An 8,356-nucleotide genomic window follows, 5' to 3' on the forward strand; every position below is an offset into this window, starting at 1 on the left:
AACTTAATTTTCTGATTACAACAAAAGCTGAATTTCATAACACAGTAGAACGAACTAATTACTACATGAAGAAATTGAGACTGATTTGACTTGTGGCATGTTTTCATTTATACGGTGCAGATAAATGAATGTTCACTGATAATGTTAATGGTTTTCTTAAGCTTTGTATTGCAAAGACTGTGAAGGTTATACGAAAAAACTGTCGTAATCAAACACTATTTATGTCAGTATGAGGTAGTGGAGATTTGTGAATTTCATTGAAATCAGGAACCGATCTAAGTTAGACGACTATTAGAAATCCGCAAGTACTGGATGATCGTCTCGTCGTAGTATGGAGCTGTGAAACAGTACGCATTCACAACCCTGCAACTGGGGATCAATATGCACACCATTGGGTTCAGACTTAGTGGTTTAGATGTTAATTATTTGTGCACGAGATTAAAGGTAATAGGTTGGACCAACGGTTGTTTGCTCGTAAATGCTCACTGCTTCTCAATCCCATAGAAAGATGAAATGGACGTCGAGTACTTCCAGGTTTTTAAGGGTTGCCTAACTCAGGTTGGTTCGGGATTTCAGTGGAAGACTATATATGTTGTATATTATAAAGACATTTCGAACCAGTTTTGCACTCTTCTAGACTACGATTTTACTCAAAACTAAACATTTTCAAACTGCAACCTATATATTTTTTAAACATCACAAAACAACGACTGTGTCAGTCTTCTATTCGAAAATTATGTTTACACTTCTATTCATGTGCCTTGTTTGTTTCCTATTCTTTACACAACTGTTAAACTCACTAGTTTGTACATAGAATAAACTTACAGATTCAGCTCATTAGAAGACTGAGTGTGTGGTCTCCAAAAAAGTGTTTTACATCAAAATATTTTCGACCTGATTTGCACCTCACCATTTCGTTTAGTGGATTAAACTATACTACTGATTAGAAATAAGTAGCTCCGAGCATTTGGATTTTTCTATGGAAGTATGACCTGTGGTCGGGTGATTGTAGGTAATAAATCGATAACTTAATTTTCTGATTACAACAAAAGCTGAATTTCATAACACAGTAGAACGAACTAATTACTACATGAAGAAATTGAGACTGATTTGACTTGTGGCATGTTTTCATTTATACGGTGCAGATAAATGAATGTTCACTGATAATGTTAATGGTTTTCTTAAGCTTTGTATTGCAAAGACTGTGAAGGTTATACGAAAAAACTGTCGTAATCAAACACTATTTATGTCAGTATGAGGTAGTGGAGATTTGTGAATTTCATTGAAATCAGGAACCGATCTAAGTTAGACGACTATTAGAAATCCGCAAGTACTGGATGATCGTCTCGTCGTAGTATGGAGCTGTGAAACAGTACGCATTCACAACCCTGCAACTGGGGATCAATATGCACACCATTGGGTTCAGACTTAGTGGTTTAGATGTTAATTATTTGTGCACGAGATTAAAGGTAATAGGTTGGACCAACGGTTGTTTGCTCGTAAATGCTCACTGCTTCTCAATCCCATAGAAAGATGAAATGGACGTCGAGTACTTCCAGGTTTTTAAGGGTTGCCTAACTCAGGTTGGTTCGGGATTTCAGTGGAAGACTATATATGTTGTATATTATAAAGACATTTCGAACCAGTTTTGCACTCTTCTAGACTACGATTTTACTCAAAACTAAACATTTTCAAACTGCAACCTATATATTTTTTTAAACATCACAAAACAACGACTGTGTCAGTCTTCTATTCGAAAATTATGTTTACACTTCTATTCATGTGCCTTGTTTGTTTCCTATTCTTTACACAACTGTTAAACTCACTAGTTTGTACATAGAATAAACTTACAGATTCAGCTCATTAGAAGACTGAGTGTGTGGTCTCCAAAAAGTGTTTTACATCAAAATATTTTCGACCTGATTTGCACCTCACCATTTCGTTTAGTGGATTAAACTATACTACTGATTAGAAATAAGTAGCTCCGAGCATTTGGATTTTTCTATGGAAGTATGACCTGTGGTCGGGTGATTGTAGGTAATAAATCGATAACTTAATTTTCTGATTACAACAAAAGCTGAATTTCATAACACAGTAGAACGAACTAATTACTACATGAAGAAATTGAGACTGATTTGACTTGTGGCATGTTTTCATTTATACGGTGCAGATAAATGAATGTTCACTGATAATGTTAATGGTTTTCTTAAGCTTTGTATTGCAAAGACTGTGAAGGTTATACGAAAAACTGTCGTAATCAAACACTATTTATGTCAGTATGAGGTAGTGGAGATTTGTGAATTTCATTGAAATCAGGAACCGATCTAAGTTAGACGACTATTAGAAATCCGCAAGTACTGGATGATCGTCTCGTCGTAGTATGGAGCTGTGAAACAGTACGCATTCACAACCCTGCAACTGGGGATCAATATGCACACCATTGGGTTCAGACTTAGTGGTTTAGATGTTAATTATTTGTGCACGAGATTAAAGGTAATAGGTTGGACCAACGGTTGTTTGCTCGTAAATGCTCACTGCTTCTCAATCCCATAGAAAGATGAAATGGACGTCGAGTACTTCCAGGTTTTTAAGGGTTGCCTAACTCAGGTTGGTTCGGGATTTCAGTGGAAGACTATATATGTTGTATATTATAAAGACATTTCGAACCAGTTTTGCACTCTTCTAGACTACGATTTTACTCAAAACTAAACATTTTCAAACTGCAACCTATATATTTTTTAAACATCACAAAACAACGACTGTGTCAGTCTTCTATTCGAAAATTATGTTTACACTTCTATTCATGTGCCTTGTTTGTTTCCTATTCTTTACACAACTGTTAAACTCACTAGTTTGTACATAGAATAAACTTACAGATTCAGCTCATTAGAAGACTGAGTGTGTGGTCTCCAAAAAAGTGTTTTACATCAAAATATTTTCGACCTGATTTGCACCTCACCATTTCGTTTAGTGGATTAAACTATACTACTGATTAGAAATAAGTAGCTCCGAGCATTTGGATTTTTCTATGGAAGTATGACCTGTGGTCGGGTGATTGTAGGTAATAAATCGATAACTTAATTTTCTGATTACAACAAAAGCTGAATTTCATAACACAGTAGAACGAACTAATTACTACATGAAGAAATTGAGACTGATTTGACTTGTGGCATGTTTTCATTTATACGGTGCAGATAAATGAATGTTCACTGATAATGTTAATGGTTTTCTTAAGCTTTGTATTGCAAAGACTGTGAAGGTTATACGAAAAAACTGTCGTAATCAAACACTATTTATGTCAGTATGAGGTAGTGGAGATTTGTGAATTTCATTGAAATCAGGAACCGATCTAAGTTAGACGACTATTAGAAATCCGCAAGTACTGGATGATCGTCTCGTCGTAGTATGGAGCTGTGAAACAGTACGCATTCACAACCCTGCAACTGGGGATCAATATGCACACCATTGGGTTCAGACTTAGTGGTTTAGATGTTAATTATTTGTGCACGAGATTAAAGGTAATAGGTTGGACCAACGGTTGTTTGCTCGTAAATGCTCACTGCTTCTCAATCCCATAGAAAGATGAAATGGACGTCGAGTACTTCCAGGTTTTTAAGGGTTGCCTAACTCAGGTTGGTTCGGGATTTCAGTGGAAGACTATATATGTTGTATATTATAAAGACATTTCGAACCAGTTTTGCACTCTTCTAGACTACGATTTTACTCAAAACTAAACATTTTCAAACTGCAACCTATATATTTTTTAAACATCACAAAACAACGACTGTGTCAGTCTTCTATTCGAAAATTATGTTTACACTTCTATTCATGTGCCTTGTTTGTTTCCTATTCTTTACACAACTGTTAAACTCACTAGTTTGTACATAGAATAAACTTACAGATTCAGCTCATTAGAAGACTGAGTGTGTGGTCTCCAAAAAGTGTTTTACATCAAAATATTTTCGACCTGATTTGCACCTCACCATTTCGTTTAGTGGATTAAACTATACTACTGATTAGAAATAAGTAGCTCCGAGCATTTGGATTTTTCTATGGAAGTATGACCTGTGGTCGGGTGATTGTAGGTAATAAATCGATAACTTAATTTTCTGATTACAACAAAAGCTGAATTTCATAACACAGTAGAACGAACTAATTACTACATGAAGAAATTGAGACTGATTTGACTTGTGGCATGTTTTCATTTATACGGTGCAGATAAATGAATGTTCACTGATAATGTTAATGGTTTTCTTAAGCTTTGTATTGCAAAGACTGTGAAGGTTATACGAAAAAATTGTCGTAATCAAACACTATTTATGTCAGTATGAGGTAGTGGAGATTTGTGAATTTCATTGAAATCAGGAACCGATCTAAGTTAGACGACTATTAGAAATCCGCAAGTACTGGATGATCGTCTCGTCGTAGTATGGAGCTGTGAAACAGTACGCATTCACAACCCTGCAACTGGGGATCAATATGCACACCATTGGGTTCAGACTTAGTGGTTTAGATGTTAATTATTTGTGCACGAGATTAAAGGTAATAGGTTGGACCAACGGTTGTTTGCTCGTAAATGCTCACTGCTTCTCAATCCCATAGAAAGATGAAATGGACGTCGAGTACTTCCAGGTTTTTAAGGGTTGCCTAACTCAGGTTGGTTCGGGATTTCAGTGGAAGACTATATATGTTGTATATTATAAAGACATTTCGAACCAGTTTTGCACTCTTCTAGACTACGATTTTACTCAAAACTAAACATTTTCAAACTGCAACCTATATATTTTTTAAACATCACAAAACAACGACTGTGTCAGTCTTCTATTCGAAAATTATGTTTACACTTCTATTCATGTGCCTTGTTTGTTTCCTATTCTTTACACAACTGTTAAACTCACTAGTTTGTACATAGAATAAACTTACAGATTCAGCTCATTAGAAGACTGAGTGTGTGGTCTCCAAAAAAAGTGTTTTACATCAAAATATTTTCGACCTGATTTGCACCTCACCATTTCGTTTAGTGGATTAAACTATACTACTGATTAGAAATAAGTAGCTCCGAGCATTTGGATTTTTCTATGGAAGTATGACCTGTGGTCGGGTGATTGTAGGTAATAAATCGATAACTTAATTTTCTGATTACAACAAAAGCTGAATTTCATAACACAGTAGAACGAACTAATTACTACATGAAGAAATTGAGACTGATTTGACTTGTGGCATGTTTTCATTTATACGGTGCAGATAAATGAATGTTCACTGATAATGTTAATGGTTTTCTTAAGCTTTGTATTGCAAAGACTGTGAAGGTTATACGAAAAAACTGTCGTAATCAAACACTATTTATGTCAGTATGAGGTAGTGGAGATTTGTGAATTTCATTGAAATCAGGAACCGATCTAAGTTAGACGACTATTAGAAATCCGCAAGTACTGGATGATCGTCTCGTCGTAGTATGGAGCTGTGAAACAGTACGCATTCACAACCCTGCAACTGGGGATCAATATGCACACCATTGGGTTCAGACTTAGTGGTTTAGATGTTAATTATTTGTGCACGAGATTAAAGGTAATAGGTTGGACCAACGGTTGTTTGCTCGTAAATGCTCACTGCTTCTCAATCCCATAGAAAGATGAAATGGACGTCGAGTACTTCCAGGTTTTTAAGGGTTGCCTAACTCAGGTTGGTTCGGGATTTCAGTGGAAGACTATATATGTTGTATATTATAAAGACATTTCGAACCAGTTTTGCACTCTTCTAGACTACGATTTTACTCAAAACTAAACATTTTCAAACTGCAACCTATATATTTTTTAAACATCACAAAACAACGACTGTGTCAGTCTTCTATTCGAAAATTATGTTTACACTTCTATTCATGTGCCTTGTTTGTTTCCTATTCTTTACACAACTGTTAAACTCACTAGTTTGTACATAGAATAAACTTACAGATTCAGCTCATTAGAAGACTGAGTGTGTGGTCTCCAAAAGTGTTTTACATCAAAATATTTTCGACCTGATTTGCACCTCACCATTTCGTTTAGTGGATTAAACTATACTACTGATTAGAAATAAGTAGCTCCGAGCATTTGGATTTTTCTATGGAAGTATGACCTGTGGTCGGGTGATTGTAGGTAATAAATCGATAACTTAATTTTCTGATTACAACAAAAGCTGAATTTCATAACACAGTAGAACGAACTAATTACTACATGAAGAAATTGAGACTGATTTGACTTGTGGCATGTTTTCATTTATACGGTGCAGATAAATGAATGTTCACTGATAATGTTAATGGTTTTCTTAAGCTTTGTATTGCAAAGACTGTGAAGGTTATACGAAAAAAATTGTCGTAATCAAACACTATTTATGTCAGTATGAGGTAGTGGAGATTTGTGAATTTCATTGAAATCAGGAACCGATCTAAGTTAGACGACTATTAGAAATCCGCAAGTACTGGATGATCGTCTCGTCGTAGTATGGAGCTGTGAAACAGTACGCATTCACAACCCTGCAACTGGGGATCAATATGCACACCATTGGGTTCAGACTTAGTGGTTTAGATGTTAATTATTTGTGCACGAGATTAAAGGTAATAGGTTGGACCAACGGTTGTTTGCTCGTAAATGCTCACTGCTTCTCAATCCCATAGAAAGATGAAATGGACGTCGAGTACTTCCAGGTTTTTAAGGGTTGCCTAACTCAGGTTGGTTCGGGATTTCAGTGGAAGACTATATATGTTGTATATTATAAAGACATTTCGAACCAGTTTTGCACTCTTCTAGACTACGATTTTACTCAAAACTAAACATTTTCAAACTGCAACCTATATATTTTTTTAAACATCACAAAACAACGACTGTGTCAGTCTTCTATTCGAAAATTATGTTTACACTTCTATTCATGTGCCTTGTTTGTTTCCTATTCTTTACACAACTGTTAAACTCACTAGTTTGTACATAGAATAAACTTACAGATTCAGCTCATTAGAAGACTGAGTGTGTGGTCTCCAAAAGTGTTTTACATCAAAATATTTTCGACCTGATTTGCACCTCACCATTTCGTTTAGTGGATTAAACTATACTACTGATTAGAAATAAGTAGCTCCGAGCATTTGGATTTTTCTATGGAAGTATGACCTGTGGTCGGGTGATTGTAGGTAATAAATCGATAACTTAATTTTCTGATTACAACAAAAGCTGAATTTCATAACACAGTAGAACGAACTAATTACTACATGAAGAAATTGAGACTGATTTGACTTGTGGCATGTTTTCATTTATACGGTGCAGATAAATGAATGTTCACTGATAATGTTAATGGTTTTCTTAAGCTTTGTATTGCAAAGACTGTGAAGGTTATACGAAAAAACTGTCGTAATCAAACACTATTTATGTCAGTATGAGGTAGTGGAGATTTGTGAATTTCATTGAAATCAGGAACCGATCTAAGTTAGACGACTATTAGAAATCCGCAAGTACTGGATGATCGTCTCGTCGTAGTATGGAGCTGTGAAACAGTACGCATTCACAACCCTGCAACTGGGGATCAATATGCACACCATTGGGTTCAGACTTAGTGGTTTAGATGTTAATTATTTGTGCACGAGATTAAAGGTAATAGGTTGGACCAACGGTTGTTTGCTCGTAAATGCTCACTGCTTCTCAATCCCATAGAAAGATGAAATGGACGTCGAGTACTTCCAGGTTTTTAAGGGTTGCCTAACTCAGGTTGGTTCGGGATTTCAGTGGAAGACTATATATGTTGTATATTATAAAGACATTTCGAACCAGTTTTGCACTCTTCTAGACTACGATTTTACTCAAAACTAAACATTTTCAAACTGCAACCTATATATTTTTTTAAACATCACAAAACAACGACTGTGTCAGTCTTCTATTCGAAAATTATGTTTACACTTCTATTCATGTGCCTTGTTTGTTTCCTATTCTTTACACAACTGTTAAACTCACTAGTTTGTACATAGAATAAACTTACAGATTCAGCTCATTAGAAGACTGAGTGTGTGGTCTCCAAAAAAAGTGTTTTATCATCAAATATATTCGACCTGATTTGCACCTCACCATTTCGTTTAGTGGATTAAACTATACTACTGATTAGAAATAAGTAGCTCCGAGCATTTGGATTTTTCTATGGAAGTATGACCTGTGGTCGGGTGATTGTAGGTAATAAATCGATAACTTAATTTTCTGATTACAACAAAAGCTGAATTTCATAACACAGTAGAACGAACTAATTACTACATGAAGAAATTGAGACTGATTTGACTTGTGGCATGTTTTCATTTTATACGGTGCAGATAAATGAATGTTCACTGATAATGTTAATGGTTTTC

The sequence above is a fragment of the Schistosoma haematobium genome (genome assembly GCF_000699445.3).
Source record: "Schistosoma haematobium chromosome Unknown HiC_scaffold_467, whole genome shotgun sequence".
Taxonomy (NCBI): Eukaryota; Metazoa; Platyhelminthes; class Trematoda; order Strigeidida; family Schistosomatidae; genus Schistosoma; species Schistosoma haematobium.